Source organism: Canis lupus, chromosome 36 (genome assembly GCF_048164855.1).
Source record: "Canis lupus baileyi chromosome 36, mCanLup2.hap1, whole genome shotgun sequence".
Taxonomy (NCBI): Eukaryota; Metazoa; Chordata; class Mammalia; order Carnivora; family Canidae; genus Canis; species Canis lupus.
Genome location: NC_132873.1, coordinates 14178339 through 14195686, shown reverse-complemented (window position 1 = coordinate 14195686; position 17348 = coordinate 14178339). Strand labels below are relative to the sequence as shown.

The 17348-nt window shown below is 37.2% G+C and overlaps 1 protein-coding gene and 1 pseudogene across 3 annotated transcripts in view; one reads left to right on the top strand and one right to left on the bottom strand.

The window, feature by feature from the left end:
• Positions 1-17348, top strand: part of PTH2R (parathyroid hormone 2 receptor) — a 145719-nt gene that overhangs the window by 78593 nt on the left and 49778 nt on the right. The gene's annotated exons all lie outside the window — the stretch shown is intronic.
• Positions 1712-6233, bottom strand: LOC140625371 (elongation factor 1-alpha 1 pseudogene; annotated as a pseudogene).

The window sequence follows — 17348 nt, the reverse complement described above, 5'->3', positions numbered from 1 at the left end:
AGGTAGACAAATATATGTAGGAAAGGAAAATATTACAGAGCAATGTGTTTCTAAGTGAAACAACACGTCAAACTAATCTGTCTCATTTTGCTGAATGACTTCCCCAACATGCAATTGGAGTCATGATGAATAAGGTGCCCTGATGTCTACACACCTTCTTGAAAAATACTATACTTTCCTTCTATACTCATTTTTACCACCCTCTTCTGTACTACACAGAGGTAATTTCCTCCGCATCCTGTTTATGAAGATCCATTGTGAATATTTAATTCATCTGATTCTATGCCTTATTGTCACACTTCACACTGTCTCCTTTTCAGGGGAGAGCCATCATGGGCTGAAAGATTAAGTTTAGTTCGATAGCTAATTTTCTGCTAAAGACTTTTCTAAAGTCTTTATAAAATTGCTTAGCTTCCTTCGTAGTTCAAGTTTTCCATCTCTAAGATGAAGATATTATCTACCTTAGAGAAATGTTCTGATAATAAGAGAAATCACATACTGAAAGCACTTTTTTAAAAAAAAAATTTTATTTATTTATTTATGATAGTCACACACACAGAGAGAGAGAGAGAGGCAGAGACACAGGCAGAGGGAGAAGCAGGCTCCATGCACCGGGAGCCCGACGTGGGATTCGATCCCGGGTCTCCAGGATCGCGCCCTGGGCCAAAGGCAGGCGCTAAACCGCTGCGCCACCCAGGGATCCCTACTGAAAGCACTTTGTAACATAAAAATTTACAAATACTTGGTTTAGGTTGTTATATTACAGTTTCAAGTTAAGATCTGGCTTTGCCCCTTACATTATAAAAGATCTTATTGGTCAGTGCAACATAATGATTGTTAGAATATCTATCTATATATCTTGATAATACGGAAAATATTAAGGTTTCTTACTTTAAAATTTTTTTAAAAAGATTTTATTTATTTATTCATGAGAGACACACAGAGAGAGGCAGAGACATAGAGAGAGAAGCAAGCTCCACACTCAGCGTAGAGCCCAATGTGGGCTCAATCTCATGACCCCAACATCATGACCTGAATCGAAATCAAGAGTCAGATGCCCAACTGACTGAGCCACCCACACGCCCTAAGGGTTCTTACTTTCTATGCTAACCCTACATTTTATAGGTCGCTACTTCTTTATGCTAACAAGTATGAGTATAATCCTCAGAGTAACCAAAATTTTCTTTAAAGTTAAGTTATTCATTAAACATTTACTTAAAGCCTATTATGTGACAGATACTATGCTATGTGTGTCATAACAAAACATGAGGCATAATTGATTCCCTGTAAGGAACAAAGAACCCCTTAGGCGCATGCTAAGGTTCTTTACCTCATCTGTGTACACACATTTTTCTTCTAGGTTTTGATGTTTGCATTCAATTAGACAAGTTATACCACTGTTGATTTTTTTTATCATTAAACTTTTGTTTTAATGGGTCTCAAAATTCTGCGACAGCTTTTGGTCAAGTTGTTTCCATTAAAAAAGCACTGATTTTAAAAACTAGTAACTTAAAACTGCCACACACACACACACACACACGCAAAACAAATGGTCCACAAAACATTCTTTCCTTCTGAAGGTTTTACGATTCATTGTTATCATTAACCAGTCTTTTACTATTAAACTTAAATGGCCAATTGACACAAACAGTTCTGAGACAATTCCTTCATCACTGATAAAGACTGGGGTGGCAGGTATTGGGGATAATATTCATTTAGCTTTCTGAGCTTTCTGGGCAGCCTTGGTGACCTTGCCAGCTCTAGCTGCTTTCTTGTCCACTGCTGTGATGATGCTCACAGCAACCATCTGTCTCATGTCATGAACAGCAAAACGTCCTAGAGGAGGATAGTCAGAGAGGCTCTCAACACACATAGGCTTGCCAGGAACCATATCAAGACTGGCAGCATCACCAGATTTCAAGAACTTGGGTCCATCTTCCAGCTTTTTTCCAGAATGATGATCTTCTCCTTCAGCTCACCAAACTTTCAAGCAATGTGAGCTGTGTGATAATCCAGCACAAGTGTATATCCAGCACTGATTTAGCCTGGATGGTTCAGGATAATCATCTGAGCCATGCAGCCAGCTGCTTCCATCAGTGGGTCATTTTCGCTGTCACCAACCACATTGTCATGACAAACATCTTTGACAGCTACATTTTTGACATGAAAGCCCACATTGTCCCTAGGAAGACCCTCACTCAAAGCTTCATGGTGCATTTCAATAGACTTTACTCCAGTTGTAACATTGACCGGAGCAAAGGTGACCACCATGCTAGGCTTAAGAACACCAATCTCCACTTGGCCCACAGGGACAATATCAATGCCATCATTTTTGTAGACATCCTGGGGAGGCAGACACAAGGGCTTATCAGTTGGACGAGTTGGTGGCAGAATACAATCCAGAGCTTCAAGCAGTGTGGTTCCACTGGCATTCCCATCTTCATGAGTGACTTTCCATTCCTTGAATCAAGGCATGTTAGCCCTTGGCTTTAGCATGTTGTCACCATTCCAACCAGAAATTGGCACAAATCTACTGTGTCAGAGTTGTAGCCAATTTTCTTATTGTAGGTGCTGACTTCTTTAACGATTTCCCTGTATATCTTCTGGCTATACAGTGGCTCAGTGGAATCCATTTTGTTAACACCAACAATTAGTTGTTTTACACCCAGTGTGTAAGCCAGAAGAGCATGCTCATGGGTCTGCCCATTCTTGGAGATACCTGCTTCAAATTCACCAACACCAGCAGCAACAATCAGGACCACACAGTCAGCCTCAGATGTGCCTGGAACCATGTTTTTGATGAAGTCTCTGTGTCCTGAGGCATCAACAATGGTCACATAATACTTGCTGGTCTTGAATTTCCGCAGGGAGATATCAATGGTGGTACCAAGTTCACATTCAGCTTTCAGTTTACCCAATACCCAGGCATACTTGAAGGAGCCCTCTCCCATCTCAGAACCTCCTTCTCAAATTTTTCGATAGTTCTTTTGTTGGTCTCACCGTATTTGTAGATCATATGACTAGTAGTGGTAGACTTGCCCAAATCTATGTGTCCAATGGCAATGATGTTGATGTGAGTCTTTTCCTTTCCTATTTTGATTTAGGTTTAGCAGTGGTTTTCACACTTGTGTTCTGATGGTAAAGCTGTTGCAAAAAAAGAAGCACCGCTCTTGATTTTATCAAGTAAAATACAGGTAGTTGTTAAGGATTGGCTGATCTCGATTCAGAGGTGCAAACTACTGGCTGATTAGCTAAATTTGGTCCATGGCTGCGTTTTATTTCTGTCAAGGGATTGGGATATATTGTTAAGTTGTCAGCCTTGAAAACATGAATGCTTCCACATAAAAATTATATTTTCTGAATTATAAAAATGTCAGACAATTTTATGAACCAACAATCAGCTGTTAGAGCTGAGGTGGCTGACCTCTTCAGATGGAATAACAAAGACAGTAGTACACTCAGTGCCCACCTGGCCTCATCCACTTATTTCTGTTACCTGCCTGTGCTCCAGACCCCTTTAACCTACATCTCTTGACCCAGACAATGTACTTACATAAAACTTTGAGAACAGTTTTCTAAACTGTTCTCAGGGAGTGACATTCTATATAGCTTTAATGTTTCTAATGTTGTTAAGCAACCAAATATTTAAAAAAAAATTTTTTTTTTGCAACCAAGTCTTTTTATGTGTGGTGTTATTTAGGCTTGAAATCACAATTATTCTTTGGATGAGCCTATTAAGAGAAAAATTTATCCCATAGTTTCTGTGCTTTCAGATCCCAACCACACTATACTTAGTAATGACTTTCTAAGTCATTACTCTGACTTACTGAAAACAGAACAGATATTTTTCTCTTTGGAAATACAGCAAGTTCTAGATGCAAAAAGGAGTAAATAATATGATGGGTTACAAGGGTGTATGAAGACAGCCATATATGACTTGTTGACATGGAATTAAATTTGGATACCCTATTTTTCCTGTAGCCAAAGGAACCTGACATCAGAGAAAATAAAATTCCACTGCCTTGTGTAAACAGGAATGATTTTGGTCATGTAACTCTTACTGTCAGAGCATTGTCTCTTGCTGCTCTTGAGTCAAATGAAGTCAAATGAAACACCTTTGCCAAAGTTGCTGAGAGAACTCCACTGTTTTTGAATCATTGCAAGAAAATGAATAAGGTATGCGTGAGCTGCAGTGTATTATTTACAGCGAGAGATTAATGGTATATAATTCAGAGGTGATCTTCCTTGGAGATTATGGTAGACAGAATAATGCCCACTTTTCTCTTCTCAAAGATATTTCCCACTAATTCCCAGAACCTGTGACTATGTGGGGTTACTTGGCAAAGATGAATTACATTGTACCTGGAATTAAGTATTGCTAATCAGTTGACTTTAAGATTTTATTTTTTTATTTATTAGACACACACACACACACACACACACACACACACACAGAGGCAGACATAGGGAGAGGGAGGAGCAAGCTCCCCACAGGGAACCTGTGGGACTCGATTCCCAAACTGGGATCATACCATGAGCCAAAGGCAGACATTCAACCACTGAGCCACCCAGGTGTCCTAATCAGTTGACTTTAAAATCAATGGATTATCCAGGTAGGCCCTGTGTAGTCACAAAGGTCTATAAAAGTGGAAGAGAGAGGCAGAAGAGGAAGTCAGAGTGGTGTAATGTGAGAAGGAATGCCTCTTATTCCTGGTTATGAAGATGGAAGAAGGGGCTATAACCTGTTAGGCAACTAGAGAAGGCAAAGAAACAGATTCTTCCCTAGAACCCACAGAAAGAGTACAGTCCTATTGACATCTTGATTTTAGCCCAGTGAGCCCCTTGTTGGATTTCTGACAGAACTGTAAAATAATCATTTTGTGTGCTCTTTAAAAAAGATTTATTTATTTATTTCAGGGAGAGTGAGAGTATGAATGGGAGGGGCAGAAAGAATCCCAAGCAGACTCTGCTCAAGACCCAAGATCTCAAGACCCTGAGATCATGATCTGAGCTGAAACCAAGAGTAGGATGCTTAACCAACTGCACTACCCAGACGCCTCTCAATTAGTGTTGTTTTAAGCCATTAAGTTTGTGGCAATACGTTATGGTACCCATAGAAACCTATTATAGATATTTATATAGATGATCCACATCGAAAGAATTATAATGACAAATTAGAATTATACTGAATAGTTTCTGCTTGTCTACTTGCTTCATGAAGATCAATTATTTCACTAGTGTTCATGGTATTTTATGTGATGCAAATACTATAGAGAGGAAAAGTTGCCTAACTCACATTTTTTTTTGTGATTCATTTTAGAAACAAAACTTTTCATCAGTAAAAGACATTCTCATCTTTTCTAAAGAGTTATTAAGTAGCTGGTTTTATGAGTTGGATTTCAATCTTTGTCTCTTTTTAGGCCTGCTCTGCCTATGTCCTCTACCCTCAGCCCCTCTCTGTGATTCAATAGGGATTCAGTTGTTCAGTAAAGCTCTTGCCTGCTCATCCGGGGAAGTTGTAGGCTGATAAGATGGCTCACTCCATGGGTAGTGTAGGAATAACATAGGAACTGAGCTCAGACTTTTTTGCCTATTTTATCATATAATCTTCATAACACACTGTGTGGTTATTACCATTTCAAAAAATGTAGAGATAATCAGAAATTAGATCATTTGCTCCAGATCGAAGAGACTGACTCCGGATTTGAACTCAGTTCAGTTTGACTGTTCTCTCAAGCATATGGGCCGTTTTCCTTTCTTTATCAAGAAACTAATAGTATGCCAAGTCAACCGGGGAATAAATAAGAATTTAACTATTGTGATGGTAAATTACCAACAATTATGGGAATGTAAAAACAGTAATAACATGATTATTGTTTTGGGTAAAAGCATTTTTATATCTCAGTATTTTAGGACTATCAGAATAAAAAATAACTTTTTAATCTTAGCTCTTCTTTTAATTCTAGACAGAAACTCTAACTAGAGGTATAGAGATCTAAATCTTTCTTAAGCTGCCTCATGAGACCATGGAAAATTTGCCCACGTATTGTTGCAAAGATGACTTTGAGCACTTTGTCTTCATATTACTCATCTTTATGGCATTTAAAGAGTTTTTATGTGGGCTTCCACTTACTATTATAAAAACCACGGAGAGCAATGGAAGTATCTATAAATGGTGCAGAAGCCAGGCAAAATGGTAAACATCCTTTTCTCTCACTGACTCTTAGTTTCATGTTGTTAGCACTTAAACTCAGCTCCTACTTAGATCCCTAATCTCTTCCAACACCACATTTCATTTTGGGAACTTATGGGCTCTTTTGATTCATGTTTTAATATACTTATATACTATGAGTTTGTCTAACATTTTTTTTCACATCTCTAGGACATATAGCAAATTCCTGCTGACCAAAGAAATTTCCGAAGTCTGCTACCCTTGACCTCCCCAGAGCATGTCAACAGAGATCTGTCTCTGTCCTGCATCCTCACCCCTGAGTCTTGTGAATGCTATCTTTATTCTAGTTGAGTTTCTGTTCCATTGAAGAGAGTTGGAAAGGAGCTCAACTCTTGTAGTTTTATTGTATTAGCTGGAACATCATCAAGTATACTATAGATATTCTTTTGGGTGCTTCCTTTTTTGATAATTTCCCTTTTGTGACGGTATCAATTTCTATAATGTAATCTAGATCACATATTCCCTTTTGAAATGAAGAAGTCAAAGACAGGCAGCCCTGGTGGCGCAGCAATTTAGTGCTGCCTTTGGCCTAGGGTGTGATCCTGGAGACCTGGGATCAAGTCCCACGTTGGGCTCCCTGCATGGAGCCTGCTTCTCCCTCTGCCTGTGTCTCTGTCTCTCTCTCTGTCATAAATAAATAAAAAATCTTAAAAAAAAATAAGTCAAAAGACTTCCATTTTTTCCTTTTGTCATAATTCTCATACATTTAATGATTCACTGATTAAAGTTGGCATTAAGTTATGTGTAGAACTTCTTTGTAGAGTTTTAGGCTGTGCTGTTACAGCCTTGGAAATTTCCACCTGAGTAACAGTGAAATGTAGCTCTTTGATTTAGCCAACATCTATTGAGCTGTGATTGAAAGCCATATATTTAAGATAGGGAAATCATGGACTATCTCTACTCTCAAAAAGCTCACAGTCAAATATAAAGACTATTACGAGAGGGGAGAATTAGTTGTGAGGCCACAGAAAGAAGGCACTTAGTTCAGACATGGAGTAAGAAGCAGGCTTCCTGGGGCAGTAAAGCAGGATCTAAAGAATAGAAGGGGATGCCTGGGTGGCTCAGAGGTTAAGCGTCTGCCTTTGGCTCAGGGTGTTATCCCAGGGTCCTGGGATCGAGTCCCACACTGGACTCCCAACAGGGAGCCTGTTTCTCCCTCTGCCTGTGTCTCTGCCTTTCTCTCCGTGTCTCTCATAAATAAGTAAAATCTTTAAAGAAGAGAGAAGTTCTGATAACTTCTCTTGGGAGGAAGGTGTTCTAGGCAGTTGAAACTGCAAGTGGAAAGCTATAAAAATATGGAAAAATGCAATACTTCAGGGAACTGCCAGGGTTTCATGATGAAGTGTGAGCTGGGATGGAGGAGATGTCAGAGATGTGGCTGCAGAGGGAGGCAGGGAAGATATGAGGAAAGGCTTCTATCCCTTGGTATAATCTAAAAGGGGGAAGAATCCCTGATAGAGGTAAGTAGGAAAGGAGCAGTTATATATTTCTAAGATAACTCTCAAGCTGTGTGAAGAGGAGCTAGAAAAGGATAAATAGGCACAAAAGACAGGAGGTGAGTGCAATGATGTAGGTGACATATGTGAGTCTGAACTATGACAAGGTCAGCAGAAATGGGAGGGAGAAGGTACTTAAGAGGTAGAAGACAGGGGAGCCTGGGTGGCTCAGTCCATTAAGTGTCTGCCTTCTGCTCAGGTCATGATCCTAGGGTCCTGGGAGTGAGCCCCATGTTCAGCTCTCTGCTCAATGGGGAGCGTGCTTTTTCCTCTCCCTCTGCCTGCTGCTCTACTTGTGCTCTCTTTGTTAAATAAATAAATAAATAACTCAAAAAAAAAAAAAAAAAAGAGGTAGAAGGCAGGCAGAGGTACTAAAGAGCAAAACTGGTAATTCCAGGGTTGAATGTGCTGAATTCAAGAGCTCTGTAAGTCAAGGTGGCCTGAGGATGGAAGCAAGAGGAGAAGTCAGAGGAAATTCCTCTAATGCTGAGACATTACTCTCAGTCACCCCTTCAGCAACTGCCAACCACAAAAGTCTACCTTCCTACCCACTAAGCAAGTATTTTCCAGAGTTCTGCTGGCTATACCACCAAGACTTTCCCAAGTATTATCTATTAGGTTCCAGCTCAAAGAAAAGAGCCATAGTCTAATAATTTAAAGCTGCCAAAGAGGGAACGAAACTCCATGAGAGTGGTGATCTCCCTCCCTCTGGAGGCATTCAGGCAGAGTAGCAACCAGCTGTTAGAAGGTGTAGAAATATTCATGAACAACCAAAGAAATATTAAATAACATAGCCTCTGCACTCCTTTTTGTATTCCTTATTCTGAACAGAAATAGCAAAACTATGTAAATCTAACTAACATCCAAATAAAAGGGATAGGTTTGAATCAGGCTATGATTGACTCTAGTTAAGGGATTAGAAGAAAGATACTATAGAGGTCATCTTTTGCTTGATGCCCAGCATCTGCTCTTTCTAGTAATAAGACCCCAAACTTCCTTTGAGAAACCACCTCTCCTTCATTCTCAATGTTGTGAGTTGAGTAGAATTGACTCCACTTCTAATCCCAGCTGGGACATGTTGGGCTGTAATCAAGCACTTTATTTCTTCCCTCTGGCCAGCTATTGGGTTGGTGATGAGGGTACAACCAGGGAAAAATAGGTTGGGCTTCCATGAAAAAGTAGCTCTCTCCCTTCCCGGACTGATTGTTAAAATGTGTGCCTGAAGCAGAGTTTGACAACAAAGCCAGCCTTGAAGATGCAAACAAAGCTGACATGTGCATCCTGGTGACATTGTTTCAGGTAACAATTCCTTTACCTCGTATATAATCACTTAAATGGTGAAAGCAGTCAATTTATTATTATTATTATTATTATTATTATTATTATTATTATTATTATTATTTTTGCCAGTAGAGGTTTTTCTGCCATTTTCAACCCAGAGTTATGTAGATTATAAAAAGTATAAAAAGTCACACTTTATTTAGAAGTTTATTTTATTCATTCAGCAAATATTTATCATGTGCCAGGTTGTGTCTGAGGACTTGAGATTAAAGCAGCAAACAGATAGACATGGTCTTTATTCTCAAGAAAATTGTATTCTTTGGGAAAAGATAGCATAGACTGTAAATAAATGAAGTCTTGCGCAGAAGAGAGAATTCCAGATTGAGTTAGCTGTTATGAAAGACATTAAAAGGGTGATGTGATAGAGAGTAATGTTGGGGGAATTGCTTAAAATATAGTAAGTCAGAGAAGGCCTTTATCTGAGGATGTAGCTTCTGAGTTGAGACAAAAAAGCTAGCTATGGAAATATGTTTGAGGCAGATGGCACACAGCAAGGGCAAAATTCTTCAGCAGGGAAGAGCTTTGAGTACTCTAAAAACAATGAAAATCAGTATTATTTGAAGATAATGACCAAGAAAGGGAAAAAGGTGAGCGTGGTGTATCCCTCTCATAAGTAAATACTACCTCCTATTTTTAATCCAGATGGATTTCTACTTCATTAATAAATTATGCATTTGACTAATATTATGCCTTTTATGTACCAAGTTATGTGATATATACAACAAATAAAAGAATGAATAACTCAGAATTCTTGTTTCAGAGGATTTCACAGTCTTTGAAAGATCTTTTCACCCAGAGCCTCTAGAACCTCATGTACTTTGCTGTTCTTTTTTTTTTTTTTTTTTTACTTTGCTGTTCTGTATTAACAGCTCAGTGTTTGAAACTTGAGGTCTGTCTCTCTTTTCACAGTCATCACCTGGTCTACCATGCATTATAGCTTCTGCCCATATCCCTTTTACATCGTCTGTTTGATCTTCTCAGACCTAAACCTCTTTCCTTATGGTTGAAATCCCACTTTCTGGTTTGTAGCAGTTTTCCAATGCAAATATTTATGTGCTATCAGATGGCACAAAATCATTAAATGTGGTGTGTAATTTGTTATCATAGTCACTGGTGATCTTAGCAATGCATGCTTGGCAGTGTAATGTTTTATATATGTATCTTTTTAAAATTGCCTCAAGTTTGTAACAGTAAATTCAGGAATTCTGTACAGAATCTAAAACTATTTGAATGGTATTAATGAAGATTATATGTTTATGAGATTTTCTAGAAATTTTCTTAGGAGACAAAGCTAGACTGACAGATTATGAAAAGTAACTAGAGAAGTTTTCACACACACAAAATCTGCCATCTAAATCTGCCATCTAAATGAGGAGACCCAGAAAAAGTAGTCTTACCTTTTTGGCAGTCTACTAGAAGATGTTTTATATACTAATATCAGAGAGACTATCAGAAAAGCAGTGACAAAGGCAAACGAGAAAACGAGATAACTTTCATTGGCAAACATTTATCAGTTGTTACTTTATGTAAAGCACTGAAGCAAGATTAATTGACATGGGGCCATTCAATGCGCATAAATCTGTATTTTTGAAAATAACATTGGAAGACAAACTGATGAAGCATCATGAGGCAGCTCCAAACATTGGAAAAGTCTGAAGGCTCTGACACACCAAATCTCACTTCATGTTGTCATCCAGCCATTGTCCAAGTGGAAAATTCATTGAATTCATGAATATGAAATTAATCTCGCTTTACTTTCCCTCATCTATTATGTAAACTTCCTTAAGTTTCTAAAAAAAAAGTCGTAAAGAAGCAGTAAGCATTCATATAACTATGAATGTTATATTCCCGTAGATAGATGTATTTAATGACAGACCTGTTACCTCCTTTCTTCTTTTTTTTTTTTTTTTATGATAGTCACACACACACAGAGAGAGAGGCAGGGACATAGGCAGAGGGAGAAGCAGGCTCCATGCACCGGGAGCCTGACGTGGGATTTGATCCTGGGTCTCCAGATGGCGCCCTGGGCCAAAGGCAGGTGCCAAACCGCTGCGCCACCCAGGGATCCCCTCCTTTATTCTTGATTCTAGTAGAAAGCATGAGAAAATGAGGGGCACATCATGAATATTACAATGAAAAATCATGATGTTCAAAAGAAATAACATATAACTTTCCAAAAAGCGATTAAGCATGAAATATATAAATTCAACCATGTAAACTGTGAAATACAAGCTAAAGTTTGATACTGAGTTTATGTAAACACCAAAGCTGTGTGCCAAGATAGAAAGAAAATGCAAAGATAAACACAGATATGTCATCTCCTAGCATGACTTATCAACAGTGACCCAGGTATGCGAAGTTCGTGGCTACAGTCATCTGCTTCTGCTTCTGCCTTGACTTGGTGGGAGTAGGGAGCTCTGCTGTCAGGATAAGGGAAGAAGGTGGTGATCTGAACCCTCTCTTGTGTTACTAATGAGGTACTACAAACTATTTTTCCTTGCATCAAATTGTTACTCTCACCATATGGTACCATCCTGATTGTAACTATGTTTTATTTTTATTTTTTTAAGGATTTTATTTTTAAGTAATCTTTCTACCCAAAGTGGGCTCAAACTCAAAACCCAAACATCAAGAGTCATACACTCCACCAACTGAGCCAGACAGGTGCCCCATAACAACATTTTATTTAAAAGCATCTGTCTGTGTCTGGCTATAAACAAAAACAGACTTTGAAAATTCACATTTTTCATGCTGTTTCAGTGACTCCCATTTCCTTAAAAAGGACTTTATTGTGTTAACCTAAAATGAAATGTACCTATTTTAAGTGTGCTGCTGGGTGAGTTTTGAAAAAAACATATGCCTGTGTACTACTACCACATTCAGGAGTATTTTTATCACCTAGAAGAGTTTAATTTGTTGGCCAATCCCAGTCAATGCCTGTCACTCATGGGACCAGACAACCACTAATCTCCTTTTAGTCACTACAGACTAGATTTGCCTTTCTGGTGTTTTATATACATGTAATCATACACCATGCTGATTTCTTTCCTTCAGCACAATGCTTTTTGACAATCATCCATGTTACTGAGATATCAGTAGCTTGTTCTATTGCTGAGTACTATTCCATCACATGGATGTATAATACATTTTTTATTAGTTTATTTGTTTATCTGTTTGATTTTTTTTTTTTTAAGATTGCATTTTATTTGACAGAGCACAAGCAGGGGAGCAGCAGGCAGGAGAGGGAGAAGCAGACTTCCTGTGGAGCAGGGAGCCAGATATGGGGATCCACCCCAGGACCCTGGGATCATCATGACCTGAGCCAAAGGCAGATGCTTAACCAATTGAAACATCCGGGAGTCCCATTAGTTCATCTGTTGATGGACATGATAGGCATCCCAGGTTTTTAGCTAATATGAATAAATCTATTTGCATATGTAAATAGGTCTTTGTGTGAACCTGTGTTATTTCTCTTAGGTAAATACCTAGGAATGGAACTGTAGTGTGTGAAGTATTTGATTAAATTTATAAGAAACTATTAAATTTGTTTCAAATTAGGTTGTATTACTTTGTACTTGCAGAAGCCACATATAAAGACTTTAACTTGGGCCATTGTCATGGACACAGAGTAATATCTCACTGCAGTTTTCATTAGCAGTTCCATGAATATGAGTGATACTGAATGGTTTCTCATATTTATTGGCCATTTATGTATCTTCTTTTATGAAGTAGCTTCATATATTATTTCTCATTTTCATTTGGCTGTTTGTCTTTGAATCATCGAGTTGTAAGAGTTCTTTATATATTCCATATACAACTCATTTCTAGACAAAAGATTTGTGGCTTTGTGAATATTTTCTTTGTCAGCGCTTGCCTCTATATTTCCTCAATTATATCTTTTGAAGAGTAGAAGTTTTCAATTTTGATGTAACGCAATTTGTCAAAAATTTTTTTTTAATGATTCATGGGTTTTGTGCCCTTAGGAAATCTTGGCCTACCCCAAGATCACAGGAAAGATCCTATTCTGTCTTCTAGACTTGTTAGGGTTTATGATGAGAATTATCCATTTTGAGTGCATATTTGTGTATGAGGTGAGGAAATATGCAGGCTTTATTTTTTTCCCTAACTAGATATCCAGCTGTTACTGTGCCATTTACTGAAAACACTATCTTATTCCAGATTGGCACCATTGTCTAAAAAGTTAGATTTTGATTGGGATTAAATGTATATATGAATTTGAGTATCACTGACCCCTTAACAACATTGAGTCTTCTGACTCACCAATGTGTTATATGCCTTCATTTATTTATATCACCTTTTAAAAAATTTATATCAGCAAAAAAATTTATATCACCTATGATTTTACTCAGTAATATTTTATAGTTTTGTGTGTATGTTCTTACATATATGTTGTTAAATTAATCCTTAAGTATTCATATTTTTGATGTGATTGTAAATGGAATTAAAACAGTTAAATTTCCTGGAGTGCCTAGGTGACTCAGTTGGTGTGAGTCAGCATCTGCCAAAGCATCTGCCTTGGGCACAGATCATGATCCCAGGGTCCTGGGATTGAGACCTGTGTAGGGTTCCCTGCTTAGCAGAGAGCCTACTTCTCCCTCTATGTCTGCAGTTCCCTCTGCTTGCGCTCTCTCTCTCTCTCTCTCTCTGTCAAATCAATCTTTTAAAAAGTCATTTAAATTTCCAAATGTTCATTGATAGACTTTTATTTTTTTTTTTTTTTTTTTTTTTTTTTAAATTTTTTTTTTTTATTTTATTTATGAGAGTCACACAGAGAGAGAGAGAGAGAGAGAGGCAGAGACATAGGCAGAGGGAGAAGCAGGCTCCATGCACCGGGAGCCCGACGTGGGATTCGATCCCGGGTCTCCAGGATCGCGCCCTGGGCCAAAGGCAGGCGCTAAACCACTGCGCCACCCAGGGATCCCCATTGATAGACTTTTAGTAGAAATATTTTTATTCTGATTTTGGAATATTAACTTAGTATCCTGCAACCTTACTCTACATGCTTAACAGTTTATTTATTTATTTTTATACATTTTTAAGGATGTGTCTTCCCAATCATGTGAACTGTGAATAGTGAGTTTTACTTCATCCTTCTTCATATGTTTGACTTTTATTTCCTTCCCCCCCTTATTTTTTAAAAAATATTTTATTTATTCATGAGACACACATACACACACACACACACACACAGAGAAAGAGAGAGAGAGAGAGAGAGAGGCAGAGACACAGGCAGAGGGAGAAGCAGGCTTCATGTAGGGAGCCTGACGTGGGACTCAATCCCTGGTCTCCAGGATCAGGCCCTGGGCTGAAGGCGGCGCTAAACTGCTGAGCCACCTGGGCTGCCCCCCATTCCACCCTTAATTATAGCAGTGAGAACTTCAAGAGCAATGTTGAGTAAGTGTGATGAGAGTTGGCATCTTTGCTTTGTTCCCGATTACAAAAGGAAAGTGATCATTCTTTTATCATTGAGCACAGTGTGAGCTATAGGTTTTTCATAGATGCCCTTTGTCAGGATGAGGAAGTTTCCTTCTCATCTAGTCTGCTGAGTTTTTATGATGAAAAAGGATTAAATTTTGTCAAATATTTTTTCTATTTCTTTTTTTATTTTTTTATTTTTTCTATTTCGAATGAGATGTATATCATTATTATTTTTTTAATATGGTGAATTACATTAAATGATGTCCTAATGTTAAACCAATATTGTATTCCTGGAGAAAACCTTTTTGGTCATGATATATTATTATTTTTGTAGCTTGCTCTTAATGATATCTGCAGCTAAATTCCTGAGGACTATTGTCCTGTTTTATTTTCTTGTACTAGTTTGGCCTAGTTTTGGAATCAGATCAATATTGGTCTTACAAAGTGAGTTAAGAAGTCTTCCTTTTTCTCTATTGTTCGAAGTAATTTGTGTTGGCTTGGCATTATTTCTTCCTTAAATGTCTGATAGAATTTATTAATGAAGGCTCTGCATGTGGACTTTTCTTCATGGAAATATCTTGAATTATGAATTCAATTATTTTAAAATTTGATATGGGGCAATTTGGCTTTTCTACTTGATTCAATTTGATCTTTGTGTCTATTATTAAGGTGTTTATTACTTTATCTAAGATGTCAAATTTGTTAGCATAACTTTATTCCTAATATTTCCTTAATTATCCTCTTAATGTCTGTAGTTATGCAGTTACGTCCTCTCTTTCCTTCCTTGTGCTGCTAGTATGTGTTTTCACCCTTTATTTCTTAGTTCAGCTAAATGCTTATAAAAATCTTCAAGATTTTCAAAGAACCAGTTTTTAATTTCCTTGATTTTTCTCTATCCTTTGACTATTTTGTATTTCATTGAATTCTGCTCTTATTATTTTCTTGTATTTTGGGATTAATTTGTTCCTATTTTTGCAGCTACATAAAATAGAAACTTGCTTATTTTAGAACTTTCTCCTTTTCTTAATAAGTACTTAAATTCACAAATTTCTTTTTTAGGTACTACTTATTAGCACCACATGTATTTTAATATGTTGTGCTTTATTTTTATTCTTTTTAAAAAATAGTTTAATTTTTGGAGTAATTTTAGGTTCACAGCAAAATTGAGAAAAAGATACAGAGATATCCTATATTTCCCCTGCCCTACACATGCATAACCTCCCTCATTGTCACCATCCCCTACCAGAGTGGTACATTTGTTACAACTGATGAACCTATACTGGCATAAAATCATAACCTAAAATTCATAGTTTACAGTAGGGTTCATTCTTGCTGTGTTATATATTCTATGGGTTTGGAAGTGTATGATGACATATCTCCATCCCTGCCTTAGGCTTGTCTTCTAATTCTCTTGATAGTACCTTTCATAGACAGAAATTTTTAATTTTAGTCAAATCCAGCTTATCATTTCTTTCATGGATTACAAACCCAAGATCATGTAGATTTTCTCCTAGGTTGTCTTTCAGGAGTGTTATATTTTACATTTAGGTCTGTGACTCATTCTGAGTTAATTTTTTATGAAAGGTATGAGATCTGTGTTTAGATTTATTTCTTCCATGTAGATATCCAGTTAGTCCAGTACCATTTGTTGAAAACTCTGTTACACAATGTTGCTTTTTCTCCTTTGTCAAAGATCAGTTGCCTATAGTAAGTGAGTTTATTTCTGAGATCTCTATTCTGTTGATCTACTCATCTATTCTTTCATCAATACCACACTGCCTTATGATTACTGTCACTTTATAGGAAGTCTTAAAGTCAAGTAGTAACATTAATCTTCCAACTTCTTTCTTCTCCTTCAATATTGTATTGGCTATTCTGGGTCTTTTGCTTCTTCATATAAATTTTAGAATCAGTTTGGCAATATCTACAAAATAGCCTCCTGGGATTTTGATTGAGATTGCATTGAATCTGAAGATCAAGTTGGGAAGAACTGACATCTTGACATTATTGAGTCTTTCTATCCATAACCATAAAACATCTTTCCATTTATTTAGTTTGATTTCTTTTATAGTTTCATAGTTTTCCTTATATAGATCTCACATGTATTTTGTTAGAGTTATGCCCAAATATTTCATTTTTGGAGGTGCTAATGCAATGACAATGTGTTTTCAATTTCAAATTTCACTTGTCATTGCATATGAGAAAGTGACTTTTATATATTAACTTTATATTCTACAATCTTGCTATAATTGCTTATTAGTTCAAGGAGTGGTTTTTTTTTTCTAATTCTTTCAGATTTTCTACATAGATAGCCATGTTATCTATGAACAAAGGCAGGTTTGTGTTCTCTGTCCCAATGAGTTGTCCTATGGCACAGCATAGGACTTCCAATATGATTTTGACATGGACTGTGACATGGACTGTGAACATTCTTGCCTTGTGGGAAAGTTTCTAGTTTATCATCATTAAATGTGTTAGTTGTAGGTTTTTGGTTATTATTTACAGGTGGAAAGACATTTCCCTCTATTCCTAATTTACTGAGAGTTTTTATCATAAATGAGTGTTGGATTTTTGTCAAATGCTTTACCTGCATCTTTTGATATGATCATGTGATTTATCTTGTCTTTAGTCTGTTCATGTGATAGGTTATATCAGTCAATTTTCCAGTGTCGAAACAGCTGTGAATATCTGAGATTAATTCTACTTGGTTGTGGTATATAATTCTTTTTACACATTGTTGGATTCAATTCGCTAATACTTTAAGTCTTTTTGCATCTGTATTCACAAAAGATATTGCTCTGTGGTGTTCTTTTCCCATGTCTTTGTCTTGTTTCGTATTG